Source organism: Scomber scombrus, chromosome 12 (assembly GCF_963691925.1).
Source record: "Scomber scombrus chromosome 12, fScoSco1.1, whole genome shotgun sequence".
NCBI classification, from domain to species: domain Eukaryota; kingdom Metazoa; phylum Chordata; class Actinopteri; order Scombriformes; family Scombridae; genus Scomber; species Scomber scombrus.
In genome coordinates this window covers 3933533-3948899 of record NC_084981.1, presented here as the reverse complement: position 1 = coordinate 3948899, position 15367 = coordinate 3933533, and the positions used below count along the sequence as shown (strand labels likewise).

The 15367-nt window shown below is 42.3% G+C and overlaps 1 protein-coding gene across 1 annotated transcript in view; it reads left to right on the top strand.

Annotated features, from left to right (window-relative positions):
• Nucleotides 1-15367, top strand: part of LOC133992170 (craniofacial development protein 2-like) — a 780535-nt gene that overhangs the window by 482414 nt on the left and 282754 nt on the right. The gene's annotated exons all lie outside the window — the stretch shown is intronic.

The window sequence follows — 15367 nt, the reverse complement described above, 5'->3', positions numbered from 1 at the left end:
CATTTTCCCAAACCATGGAAAAGGGCCAAAGGACAAACAAATCAATGGCAGTTTGGATGATATCTGGCCCCGAGCATTGACAGGCCCCGGAGTGTTTGGCATGAATGTAAATGTGAAAAGTGCAGTTTTCTTTATATGCACAGAGGCGGGCCAAAGCTTCAATATATGCTATTCTGTCCTGATTAACGTTCTTCAATATGAGCATTGAAGCAGTTGTAGTAGTAGTAGTGGTAGTGGTGGTGGAGGTTGAGCTTCCAGAAGCAGCAAGGAACAGCAAGAAGCAGCAGGAGCCGTGTGCTAAATGCATACATTTTCCTCCTCCTTTTTCAGCAGAACAGATTACACACAGAAGAAGTGATGCTGATGATTTTAAGAGACAACAGTCAGATCCATCAAATTAGAAAGGAGCCAAAACAATCAAATAATGCACTGGATAAATGATGTCATACTGTAAAAAATCTATGGCTTATTGTCTGGGCTGCGGGCCAATTCACATCGCTACACTGGTTATGCAAAGCGGCGGGGAGCGCTCGGAAACGTGAGCGAGTCATCAATATACAAACAGCCCCGCTACTGTTTTTCAATGTAAATCTGATATGTGGCGAGCGTATGTGTTTTGGGAGCTGGCGGCAGCCCGTTTTTTTTATTTTTTTAAAAAGCCACATGTGAGGAGGATGAGGAAGAAGAGGAGAGAGAGAGAGAGAGAGGGGAGGAAGAGCGAAGGAGAGGAGAGGAGACGAGCCCTGGCTGGCTGCCACTCATCTGGGCACCTTCTCTAAAGCAGGGCAGAAAATCAAACACGCCAGGAAAGAATTAAAAAGGAGAAAGAGAGAGGGAGAGAGGGAGAGAAAAGAAAAATGATTTTTCTTATAAATAGCAGGGCTTGCCAGAAGGCAGAGGAAATGAGAGCAAGTGAGAGCGCTGGAAAAGAAGGGCTTGAGCTTGACACGGGGCTTAAAATTGAGAGGGGGCGGAAAGAAGGGACCTACTGCGCGAAAATGTCTCCAACCAAAGCAAGGATTAGTGTTCCAACCTCCTCCACCGCCAAGATCCGCCAGTACAACTAATCACCTTCACAGCTTCTCTCACTCTCTCTCTTCTCTCTCTCTCTCTTCTCTCGTGTCCTTTTTTCACTCTTTTCATTCCCCTCTTCTTCTTCTTCTTCTTTCTTTTTTTTTGCCTCCACTCTCCTCTTGCTCTTTAAAGTATCATTTCGCCCCTCTCGTCGTCATTATGGCTAAAATTAAAGCGGAGTGTGTTCTGCCAAGCGCGATTAGCCGCCGCAGTCTAACTGGGCGCAGTAAGTAAGGTGCTCTGGCTTCTTCTTCTTTCTTTCTTTCTTTCTTTTTTCCTTTTTTTTAAGTCGATCTAGTGCGAAGGGTGCATGGCTACAGTTACCAGGGCGCGGGAACACGCTACCAAACTTCAAAAGGCATCTACATATATGATGACAAGGGATGTCGCAGATAAACGACCCCCCTCCACCCTCCTCTTTTTTTTCCTCTTCTCTGTCCTCTCTTTTACTCTCTGTCTGTCAAATCCCCTCTGTCACTCCATCCCTCATTCTCTGATCCCCCCTCCTCCTCCTCCTTCTTCTCCTCATCCCACCTTCTCCACCTGTCAGTCCATCCTTCCTTCCTTCCTCTTCCCCCTCTTCTCTCTCTCTCTCTCCTCTTCCTTCCCCCTGTCGCCGCCATCCATTTCCTCTCCCCCGACAAGGCTCCTCACAAAGATGGCGACGACGACAAGAACGGCGGGCGCATAAACATAAACAAGTCAAATTGATCACACAGAAGATGAGCCAGGCGGTGGATTTTTTTTTTTTTTGAGGGGGAGGAGGAGGATGGGGGGAAGGAGGGAGGAAGAGGGGGGATATGCATGAAACAGACAGGAGCGATTAAGCTCCTTTTTCTCTCTTCTTTCTCTCTTTTCCTCTTCTGTGTGTGTGTGTTGTTGGAGGGGAAGGGGATGGGGGGGGCAGTTGCAGAACCATCCTGGAGAAAAAGAGCCACTTCATAAGCAGATGCCTGGCATACGCTCGCAGCTGGGGGAGTGTGTGAATTCATTCTCCTCCGCTATAAATACACGCCGTGTCTCTGTATAGGTGCGAGCGCAAAATGTAATTAGGCAGTGAGGCAGAAAAGCAAGCTGCCTTTTCTCTATGTTTGCATATTTTGTCCACAAATAATGTACTACAAAGGCAAAGAGAGGAGAAATCTCTCTTGAATATTCATTTACAAAATAACGGTTTGCTGATAAGGCCAAGGCATGTGATAATCAATTAGCTAAATGTTCTACAAAAACCTGGCAAGAAGGAGGGGGAAAAAAAGGCAATAATAATAAATATGCACACACACACACACACAAACGCACGCACATATATCGCTTGTTGGTGTCTCACAAGAAGCGAAATGACGACTTCAGCAGAAGTCGGCGTTGAATATCCATACCACATTAGCCTAGATAAAATATCACAAAGAACAAAAAAAAGGGGGAGCGGGATGTGTATTTGTAATGAGTTTGTTTGTTTCAAGTGTTCCTACCATAAGAAAGAGTTTGTTTTACATACAGTGTAAAACGCACCTGCTGTTGCCTGTGTAGTTTTTTGCGTAGGATTAGAATTTCTTTTTTTTTTTTTTTTTGGTACAGGAGGAGATGCAGATAGTGCAGATGGAAAATGCAGAGCTGGGGGAACAACGTGGTGTGTGTGTGAGTGAGTGAGTGAGTGTGTGTGTGAGTGAGTGTGTGTGAGATAGTCGGGGAGGGATAGTCCGATGAGTGTGTCAGGATGAAGTCTGGCACATTCCTGTAGGTTTGTTTGTTTGTTTGTTTGTTTGTTTGTTTGAAATAGCACAGAATCACAGTGATGGATTAATGATTACATGTAGCAGCTTATGCAGACATGTAGAGAGTAAATGATCTCTGATGTTGATTTTCAGTATTGATTCATCTGAGGATTATTTTCCTTATTAATCAATAAAATGTCAGAAAATAGTTGTTTTTTTAAAATTGCCTACAACAATTTCCAAAAGCCTGAGTTGACATCAATTAAAGTTTTTGTATTCAACCATGTACGTGACACTTAAAAACACTCTTTTATTTTCACTTTCTGTCAGTGAACTCATCATTCACTCAGCTGCCTGATTCAGCTGTAAATCCCTGCTTACATGACACTCTGAGAACACACAGGCCACTTCCAGTTCAGGTCTAATAGTGCAGCCTGTCCAGTGTAATTGAATTGTTCTGCAGCATTAATGCATTGCAGTTAGCAGCACTACATGTTACTGCATGTGAAACCAATTACAATACATGTAATTAGGGCCTTGTGCCTATTAATAACTGCTAACAAACACTAGTGTAAGATATAAGGCAGCTGGTTTTAATAAGATGAAATAAATGTCACCGCTGAGACGGGGGCCCCGTGCCCCCATGCTGCCATGCTGGGGGCGGGGGAGTCGTCCTCTACTGGCCGGGAGCGGGAATTACAGCTGACCCTGCCTCGGTGGCTTCCTGCAGCCGACCTGGCAGGGAACAAAGAGGCAGCGCTGTGCCAAAGAGGCCTATCACTCTCTCTCTCTCTCTCTACTCCAAAGAGGAGGGGAGGAAGGCATCCGGGAGGGGAGGGGGGAGGGCAGGGTTAAGGGGGTTCCACCATACTGGAGCAATGCAGCTGTGCTCCGTGGTCGACTCCCAGCCGAACAGGGGCAAACTGTTTCAGTGTGTGTGTGTGTGTGTGTGTGTGTGTGTGTGTGTGTGTGTGTGTGTGTGTGTGTGTGTGTGTGTGTGTGTGCGCAGTAGAAGGGGTGAGGGGGTGTGGTGGGTTGTTGGCACCGAGGGGTGGGCTGGTAAGACATCTGTCATCCTATCATCAATGCTGTCACATCATAGAACAAATGGGCTGTGGGATTTTTACAGCCCAAAAACAAGGGATGGCAAAAGGTGTCAGTTAGTGTGTGATCTATTACTGCTCTTTTGTGCCTTTTCTTTTTTCTTTTTCTTTTTTAATAACGGCGCAAAAAGGGGTACCATCCACCGCACATCACCTCTTTAAGAGTGCGAGGGGGGGGGGGGAATAGTTTTCAAAAAAATCGCCCCCCAAAAAAATGAAAGTCGACTCAGCAGCATCACGGGGGCTGCTGTGCACCTCTCCGTCCTTGGCTGAGGCCCAAAGCTCCACGTTCTGGAGCGTGGAGCCGCTGCTTCCCCGGCGAGGACAGAGACTTGAGAGAAGGGAGAGTGGCATATTTAATTTTCCCCCTTTTCCTCTCTCTACCCCACCCCACCACTGCCACCCCTTTTGTTTTTTTGTTTTTGTATGAAACGGGCCGCCGCATCCAGGCAAGGTCTTCCGTAATGACACCTTGACTGTGAAGAACTTCATCCACTCTACCGCGCGCTATCTGCTGCCTGCGTGACAAGACGATGGCTGGCTTTGTTGCCTGGGAGAGTGGAGGAGCGCTTTGAACTGCAGACTGACAGCACGGGTGGGGTTGGGGGGGGTGGGGGAGCCGTTCCAGGCGTAAATGTAAATTATTGTTACTTACACGTTTAACCCAGCACCTACAATCCCCCCCACCCCCACCCCCTCCTCCTCACCCTCCTACCTGCTCACTGGCTTGCACTGGTCTGTGGAAGAGGAAGGAGAAGGAGAAGAAGAAGGAGAAGGAGGCAGCAGTGGTGGTGGAGGGGGGGTACAATTCTGACATCATGTTGCCCTCTTTTGGCAGGTGTTGGCTACTGCAACCTCACTGTCCTCTCACCTCAAAAGGCGGTGGCGGCGGCGATGGTGGCTCCTCCATCCTGTCCTCCCACCTGCAATGAAGTGATGAGTGATGATGATGCAGTGAACAGGCTCAAATATACGTTCATATAAGCTTAACTGCAACACTATATTCATATTAGACGTATAAGCACATCACAAACCATTATAAACATGCACACATCTAAAAAGTCAATCTTTCCAAACATAACAAACTGCTACAACATTTTAAAGCAGGTTGAGTATCAGCGTGAAACTTTGCTCCCATTTACTGTATTTGTTTTTTTCTCTTTACTGTTTCACACATCTCATTTTCACACGCCTTCTTTCTCTCACCTCCTTTCTTTCTTTTCCTTCATCTAAGCTGGTAAATCTCTAGAATTGAGGCTAAGACAACTGTCACGACCTACGAAAGAGTGTAAGCGATCTTTAAATTTAGGTGTGAGATTCAGAAACAATCTAAAATCAAGTGAAAACCACATTAGAAAGCTTTAAAGTTGACTTTAAAATCAGCAACATTTCTCCTGGTGGAGTGAGAGACTTATTTAAAAAGCTTATGAGATCTGACATCTGCAGAACACTGTGAGGACGCCTACATTTTTTAGATTTTTACACACATATATATATATATATGTAAACACACACACATACACACACAGGTGAGATAAAGAGGAACCAGCATGAGGAGAGACAGTCAGTCAGCAGGTATGTGATGGAGGTAGTAATAAAACAGAGCGCAGCAGTGTGCAACATATTTAGACAGTGTGACAGTGCATTTGTGAAGAGCAGATCGTGGTAATGTAATAAAGATAGAATGAAAAGATCTTCCGGAATTTATTGTAACGTTTTGTGTTTTTTGTGTATTTTCTGTCAGTCTCTTAAAAAAAAAATCTATAGTCGTCCTGTCTAGTTTTTCTTTACATTATTTTTTAAAAAGGAAGAAGTGACACATTGCTGAATAAATGTAAAAAACTTCAAACACAATCGGCGTGCGGACTAAGCGGCATCAGAGGCTGACGCTGGAGGAGCGCTGTGAGAAAACAGCTGCAAACAGATCGCACAGATTAATCACTGACCGCAGATTGGATTTTAAGTATGAAATTACACTAAATGTGGATTGCGGATTGAGGCTCGTGTTGCTGCTGTTGATCTTATTTTGCGGCCGCTGCCACTCCACACACGCACACACACACACACAAACACACACACACAGAGCCGAGTACACTGCCAGCGCCTGTCGTCAGGCAAAGCTCCGAGCCTTTTCCCCTTAGATGCATCTCGACGGAATCAATAGGGCCCTCGCAGCATATCATTAGACATAAGTATTATAATTACTTGTGTTATTAATTTTGCCTTAATACCGGGGATAATATGATATGTAATTCAACCCTGTTGAGGGAAGAGAAAATAAGATAATCACAAATGCATCTCTTATGAAAATCAATGTTGAAATGGATATTCCAATAATGGCAAACCACTGCCCCTCTTCTTTTTTCTTTTTTTTTTCTCTCATGCATATCAACCAATCATTTTCTGCATTCGTCTGGAAAAATATATATATTTATATATATATATATATATCTATATATGTCCGACATATTTCACATGGGCAACCCTGTCCGAGGCAAAACAATATGGATTTGTGTTGCCTCGCAAACAATTTTAATAAAAAGCTATTGATTGGGGATCGAGCGGCTAGCCTGTGGGCGCCGAGCAGCAGACCCCAGTGGGTCCAGATCATTAATGTCCTCAACTGCTGGCTTCACTGGTGCAAATTTGTTCAATAAGGGTCTGGCACACATGCTTCGGGGTTTTGATTTTGATACAGCCGACGTCAAAGTGTTCTGTGGCTGCTTCCACCGGGCCTGCGAACGATTGAGAAGTGAAGACGCACTCCGTTAAAACATGACGCTGCTTATTTTTCCTTTATGAATATTACACTCCGGTTTAAATTTAAACAAACAGTGTTGAGGCAGATTATTTGAGAATGTGTTGAAATGATTAATGAATCTGAACGCGCGTCACTCCTACTCAGTGTAAGGCAGTCGTGGCAAACTTTGCACACGCACACACACACACGCACACGCACACGCACACACACACACACACACTGTATATGTCTAGTCAAAGGAATGTGCATAGTAAGAAGAGATAGAGACACAACCCACTGCAATACATGGCTGCTTTCACACACACACACACACACACACATACATTGCACAACTCATCATGAGCAGACATCCCTCTGACAGAGTGAGGTTTTACTGCGGAGGAGAGAGAGAAAAAAAAGAAGAAGTGCAAAACACACACTCTCACATCCTTTAGCTTTATGTCACACTCTCGCCGAAATTAGCGCGAGCACAATATCTACATCCAGGCGGGAACACACACACACACACACACACACACACACACAGAGCGGCCTATACTTTCTCGAGCAGGTATCAAAGGCTGGGCGCAGCGAGACAGTTTTAATTACCAGGTACTTTCCTTATGCTTATGATTTCAATTTCTCCCCGCGAAGCTGGTAATGATATTCAAAACGCCTGCTGGCGACTCCCGACTCCTTATTCTCTCCTGTCTTTCCTTCCCACTAAAAAAAATGTGAATACCCCAGTTTATAGGCTTATTTGTCCTCCAGTCACTTTGTAAAATCTTTATTCTGCCCAACATATTTTTTTCTTTCTTTTTTTTAAATGCGAGCCTCGCTGGAAGGAATGGCAATAAAGGGTTTGAGGGAGGAAGGGGTGTGGGAGAGGGAGAGAGAGAGAGAGAGAGAGGGAAGCGAGATCAATGCAGAATGTATTAGCCTGCACTACGGAGACCGACTTCAATAATAAAAGAATTGATCCTTTAAAGTGAAGCTTATTCTGGGCCCGCCATTGGTAAAAGGAGGACGGTCCATTCCAATACTGTGCAGGGGGCCAGATGGAGAATCACAGCGGGCTATCTCACACACACACCCCAATCCCACTACCCCCCCCCCCCAAAAAAAAAAATATATATTCACATTGTATTTCAAACCTGTGTTAGATTCAGTGGCACAATTACTGAAGGGATTCTTGTTGGAATGCATTAAGGAGGAGCGTGTCCATATGGAATCACATTTTCAACTGGTGCTACTTAAGACTTGTAAAGAAGAGATTAAAGTGATATTATACATATAGGAGGAGATTTTAATAGAGTATCATTTAGTTTATTAGTTCACAGAGTAAAGATTTACTGTAATTTCTTCCAGTTTGGTTTTAAATCGCTGCTTGTTGTCAAAACAGGAGCTGCTATTATTCCCCCCCTTATTTCCATTAGTCACCGGACACATCAGATCCCAGCAGCATCTCTGTACACAGCTGTCAGTAGTAAAGCGCCGGCAGTAATCAAGCGTGAGGGTCTGGATATATAACAAGCGCACTTCACAGTATGCCTAACAAGCACACTTCACACACTAATCAGCTCGAGTGGACTTCGTCGTCGCCGTCCACGTCCTCTTCTTTTTTTTTTGCGTCGGGGCGTTTTGGTTTTTTTTTTTCCGTCCGCCCCAGATTATGAAATGATCTGGATGGTATCGATAAATAAGGTTATCAGTGATTTCGCAGAGCAAGAATGAGCTGAGGTATAGTGAATGGGAGAGGGAGTAAGGGTAGGGGGGGGGGGGTTCTTGTGGTATTTAGTGATAAAGCAAGAGTGCTGGATGCAAAGTGGGGGTCAGGATGTAATCAGAGAGGAAGCACACACACACACACAGGCCGTGATTTTTCTCAACAAACTCCAATGCCGACTGTATCGATCTCTTTCCAGGCCTGTAAAGACTCTACTTTACCTCACAGCTCTGTCAAAATCAAACACACACACACACACACACACACACACACACACATCAGGCTTAATGCTTTAAACACCTCAAAGGATTATTATTTTCAACTTCTGAGTGCAACTAATGATTATTTTCATTATCGGTACTTTTTCTCTTCATTTATTCATCCTTGACTCTATGAAATGTTTAAAAAAAGAGGCATAAAAGATGTGCATCACAAGTTCTGACAGGCTGACATGTCATTTAAATGTCTTATTTCTGATTCACATCATATAAGATGCATACAAGTTGGGGATTTTACATTTAAAATGCTGAAACAAGCAAATTTTTGCATTTTATTGCACGTCTAAATATAACAAACGTGAATCAACACTTTGCAAATTGCTGCCGATTGAATTAATGTGTTCATGTGAAGCCGAAATAAAACTCCAATAAAAGAGTTTGACTTTTTTTTGTTGCTTTGAGTCTAAATTCAGCGTCAGTAACTGTAAAGAATTCACTTCATTAAAAAAATATCACTTACTTTCAAGACTTTTTACACACAGATGCAGTCAAATATATTCAAGGTTGCACACAAGGTATTTATACATCAGCGTCAGCTTTCAAAAATATGTCTAATGCTAAAACACATACACACACACACACACATGCAGTGACCCCCAGTTCCACCTTGTGTCTCCTCCACCCAGGCAGGGGTGTGAGGGAGGTGGGGGCTGGAAGGGGGGGGGGGGGGGGGGGGGGGGGGGGGGGGGGGCCCGGGACAGACACCCGCCTCCTGTAATCCCATCAACTCATGTCAGACAGCGGTCTGGATACAAGCCTATCTGTGAGGCCTGTAATCCACGGCTAAGACTTCACACACCGCTCTCCCACTTATCTGGAAACACACACACACACACACTCTCTCTCTGTCTGTCTCTCTCTCTCTCTCTCTCTCTCTCACACACACACACACACGCACACACACACTACTAAACATAGCTACTTGGAAAGAAAAGTGGTGTTCGGTGGCTGCGACGCTTGATTTGTGTATCGGTCACGATTTAAAGAGAGAAAATGTTGTCACTTCGGGGTGTGTGTGTGTGTGTGTGTGTGTGTGTGTGTGGTGTGTGTGTGTGTGCGCGTGTGTGCTGCCAGGTAGTCGCCGTGCCTCAAGCCTTACGTGTGCAGAAATACATGTTATAGAAATTCTTTAAAAAGTTCAAAATGATCCAAAAATAGAAACTTGAAATGTGGATATTATGTAAAGACTAAAAACTGTATATTGATACTGAAATAAAGAAATAAAGAAAAATGACGTTTTGTGTACAATAACTAAATCTTTGACACAGCTGAGTGTGTTTGTGTCCAATTGTTGACTATTAATACTGATATATTACAGATGTCAAATAAAATAAAGAATGCTGTGTTGATTAAGAGCTCCATAATCCTTCAATTCAATTTCATTTCTTGAAATAAAAGAGCAGGATAAAGAGTTCAGTGGTTTAAAGTGCACATTCAAAATGGTGCTTATATTAAAAGAAAAAGGACAAAACACAAGATAATCTAGCAGTGGGCATGCACAACAGATTCCTGAATGTCTTCAACACATTTTGCTGTCAAGCCATTCAATCAATCACCAGTCCAGAGGAACAATATGTCCCATTATCATTCAGATACATGCAAAATGCCACGGCACAAAAAAAAAAAAAAAAGAGGACGAGAGAGATAAAAAGACTCGTCGGACAAGGCACCCCTGCTCATGTCTTGCTTCAAAGAGAGAGAGGGAAAGAGAGAGAGGGAAAGAGAGAGAGAGAGAGAGAGAGAGAGAGAGAGAGAGAGAGACGAGAGAGAGAGAAAGAGAGAGAGAGACGCAGGGTGCAGGACCCACACGGTGTAGTTCCAGCCAATTGCATTCCAGAGAAGTGACCATGGCCAGTGATAAACAAAGCACCATAGATCATTCCTCTCCCAGACGGAGCCCGGGCGCTGGAGGAGGAGGAGGCGGCGGGAGAGAGAGGGAAGAGAGCGGTCAGACACAGAGAGAGAGAGAGAGAGAGAGGGAAAGAGAGGCAGATAGAAGGAGAAGCAGACAGAGACAGAAGACGACAGAGAGCTCACCGCCTATACCGCATCTGCCCCTCTGCTTATCCTCTGATGCTTTACACTCTGACGGCCCCGACATTTTTTGCGACTGAATGCCGTTAAAAAAAAAAAACAGAAAAAAAGAAAAAAACACAAGCCGCTCTCGCCCTGCTGAATATTTTTTCTCTCTTGTTTCCGTGGCGAGAAACGAAGAAGAGGGCGAGCCAAAAAAGAGAAAGACAAGAGAGAGACAGAGAGAGAGAGAGGGAAAAAAAGGAGGGGAGGGAAGAGAGAGTGCTTGCCGCTTCTCTACCGCTCTCCCACTGCGCCGATGCATCCTATATGAAAAAAAAAAGAAAAAAAAAAGATTCAAATTGTTCCCATTTCCCTAAAAAAAAAAAAAAAAAAAAGGGCATTCAACACTTACCCACACTCCCAGACACTCAGATTCAGTGTTCATGTGAGCCCAGTGTGTGCGTCACAACAGAAAACCTCAGATATTTCTCCCAAAACAGATGTGCAAAGAGGAGCAGTAGAGGTTCTCCCTCTTTTGTTTGTGAGCCTGCCTGGCTAGGTTTCTCTATTTGCATCAGTCGGCTTTTTTTTTTCTTTTTTCTTTTTTTTTTACAGCTTTGAAGCAGGTGGATGACAAAAACATCAATCTCTCCAGGCACATTGTGTGGCAATGCACGCTCTGACACACTCCCCTCAACCAGCTCTATACAGTATAATCACACATTCCTATTCTCTGTTCGCGGCTCCGGGAATGAATACCGGAGCTAAAAAGGAAACTGAAGGACAAGTGTGCATTGTTAAGAGTGTGCTTTTGTAGTAATCGTGTTTTGATTGGATTAGAATAAGATTTTTTTTTTTGCTATATCTCCAGAGTTCCATTTGCCATATGTTGAGGCGATTTAATTTGAAAAAAAAGAAGAAGAAAAAAAGGGGTGGACATGGGCTGATGGATTTAAGTTAGCAGACAGACAATAAGCGCGAGCCAGAATCATAAGGTGTCCGTTTGATTTGCCTCCCTTTTAAACCCGCCTCGTGGCATTAAATGTGTGTCTGTGTGTGTGTGTGTGTGTACAATGATTCTCTCAAGCCCAAACAAAAAGGTGCAGATTAACACTAAATAGTATGGCTGTAGTCAAAACCACGTAAGCCTGAGACAAGACCGAGTGTGTGCCTTCCAAGACTGGGCCGAATGGGCTCCAAACCAACTCAGGAACATTCACTATTCTTCATACAGACAGTGTATTGTTGTATCTCTTTGACTTTGTGAGGCTAAACCTTGAGATAGGAAATTGTGTTGGTTTTTATTTGTATAGCAGAAAGCTTGTGACACAGTGGACCACTCTTTACAGTTAGCAACATATAATGCGTATAGTGCAATTTGGGCTTACATTCTTAAATGTATATGAGTAGAACCTAAAATACTGAATATGGGGGATGCCCCAAGGCCTCATATTAGGGCCTCTCTCATTTGTCATAGAGTCAGATATTTGTGTATAGTCCTGTCATGATAACTACTTTTATTGGACGATATATTGTCTCAGAAATTATCGCGATAAATGATATTATTGTCATTTGAAGATAATTTTATACCACTGATATAATGATAATATAATAGCATAATAATGATTGGAGAGTGGGTGCTACACTTGTGTAAAAACACAGAGTGCCATTATGGTTGGGGGCAGAGTTATTTACCTTTAATTCTTCTACAGTCTCCACTCAGGACGTACACAGTGAGGAATGGAGGACACTACTTGCTTAGCCAATGTGACATGAATAGCCTCTTAGCTGCTAATGTGAAGTGTGACAATACTGAGGTCAAAAATGATCAACGTCATGTCCATGTATCATATGATAAGTCCATATATAGACATGATGATGTTGATAATTAGGTTATTGTACGATAAGTTGATAACATTATTGCGACTACATATCTTGTGAATAGATATGTAGATATACAAATGCATATAAGTGAAATGCAAGTCTGCTCATTATTAATGCTAATTAGTTGAATCTAGGATAGACATCAATGAGATTACAATCACTTTTAGGATGCATAAACAGTGACTGATGGATGAAAAGCATTCAAAATATTTTGATAAACTGAGTCAATCTTGTTTGGAACTATGAGGTTGTTGTTAAGGACAAGTGGGTTGATAGTTGTAGAGATAATATTGGACCAGTTGGGTCCATGACCAGATCTACCATACGGACAATCTGGGAAAGTGCCCAGGAGCCCTTGAGCAGAAAGGGGCCCTCAATAAAGGGAGGGGAAAAAATTAGGTGTTGTGTTTTTTTTGTTGAGCTCTACAGAAATACAACACAAGGCTTGACCCATTCACTTGATGTCTATAATTATGGCTGCTATCAGAAACCTAGTATATCCAAAACTAAAGATGGAGTTGCATGGTTTCCATCTGATAGCAGCGTTATCCAATCAGAATGAAATAAAAGTTGTTTTGGGGGACATGAGCTTCGGTGCTCAGGGGCCCCTGAAGGTACTAATGCAGCTTTGGTTGGGTCCTAGTACAATTTAGGGCTGCTTATGGAAGGTCCACACACACCCTTGTGAAGAAGAGCAGATGATGAAAATGACATCACATGGACCTTCACAGACCCCTGCAGCCATGCTGAGTTGAAAAGTTTAGTTTGGGCTTTTATCATCACATTTTTAACAGAGTACATGTCATCTCTTGTATCCTGCTGCCTTCTAATAGGTGCTTTGATACTTTTATCTGGCTATACAAGCATGAAAAATGATGGATACATTTTGTAATCACATCCAAATGATGAGAAAATACTCACAACTTATTTTAAACTGTCACATCTCTTTCATCACTCACCTCAGCAGTGACTTTCTGCACTGTCCCTGCATCCTGCCCCTGCCTCTGACTCACTCTCAAACACCTAGATATCAAGAGAGGTGGTGGAGTGATAATTATTTAGTGAGCAGTACATTCTTTTATATTCATAATCATAAAAAGTTATACTGAATATAAATACTACTGACTTAAAAGTACCAGTCTGTGACACTGGAAAGTCCCAAGCAGTAGACCAAAAACTGCTCCTTAAAAAGTAGAATATTAGTCAATTTTATGACCCGGTTTATACATGAGCCAGCCAGGCTTTTATTTATTATCTTTTGTACAGACTGCTTTTACTGTGAAAGGAACACAAATCTGGAACTGGCTACCTGACCACTTAAACTTTGCTGCACAGACTCACCAAATCCTTGTTAGATTTTTAATTATTTTATGTGTCTTTTACTGTACTGTGTTGTACTTTTATTTTCTTTCTACCCTGTGCTTTATTAGATTTAAAGTGTTTTAATTCAGTTAACCTCTTTCTTACTTTACTATTTTAATCTCTTATTTTCACAAAAACCCACTCTAGGGACAGGTGTGGCAAATAATCATCTGCTATCAACACTGTGATACTTGCATTGGACAGCTGTTTCAACCTGTCTATGTATATTGTGTCTGTCCCTTTTAAATAAACCATAATCATATTTGTCAAAAATGGGGAGCCAGTGGCCATAAGGGACGCGGCTGTTAACTTAGTTAGCTGAAATGAACTGACTACTACCAGTAATGAAAAGGGAAAAAAAAAAAAACATTTATGTCCATGTTTGTCTGGGAGAGAAAATATATCAAACTAAGAGACTGTCAGCTAAAAAATACCAATCTACTTACAGTTATTATCAAATGAAAATTAGCCACCCATCTTATCTATTCGCTGTTATGCTAACGTAGCTTAGCTTTCCTGCTTAATAGGCTAACAGTTCGCTAAGCAAATGAGGCTGCTGTCAATCAGTATAGAGACTTTCTAACAAAAACAAAAAGGCTGTTAGCAAATTACCAACATTTAATTACATTCTAAGCTTGAATTTTTAGTTGAGTTAACAACGTCGTGAACATTACAACAGTTACCCATTTACCTTATTGGCTACCTGGCGTCTGAGTGGCATCTTGTGTTTTTTTCCACAGTGACCACAAGGGGCACCAATGAGACCAATGTACCTGTTTTATAGAATACAGTCTATGATAGAATGAGTACAATAGAAACAACTCATAGTTTACAAGCAGTTTACAGCTTTGCCTTTATACACATTAAAGTGTGTGGTCAGAGTTATTACAATATAATTTCAAAAACAATAAAAATGAAAGTTGAGACAGAAGTGAGAAATAATTTTAATGAGAGATATTCATAAACTGAAGATGACACCTAAAACCACAAAACATAATTGAGTATTAGGAATTTGCATAAATCTTTATCCATTTGTTATGATGGAGATGTCTCTACCCTATTAATTGCTTTATTCTATTGCTATAACTTAGCTTTAGGCCACAATTTACCTCCCTCTACTTTTACCTGATAACACATTTTATGGCACAGTTTTGCAGAATAAATTGACACTGCTGTGGTTATTCAGCTTTCAGTCAGCTTTCATTCACAGAACTTCCTCTTTCCAGAATAAGTTCTTTGTCAAACCATGCAGATGGTGCTGGCCAATAATGGCATTAAATCATGTAAGCCTGATCATATGCAGGATAGGCGAAATCCATTTGATCTAGACTGATATTTGAATAACTTCATTAATATTACAAATATTATCAAACAAAATGTGTTCAAAGAGAAAAGGCAATGGAGCTAGTAGTCTATGTACAACTTCTCAACTACCTCAACTGATGCTTTCAAGTGCTCGAAGTCATATTCTT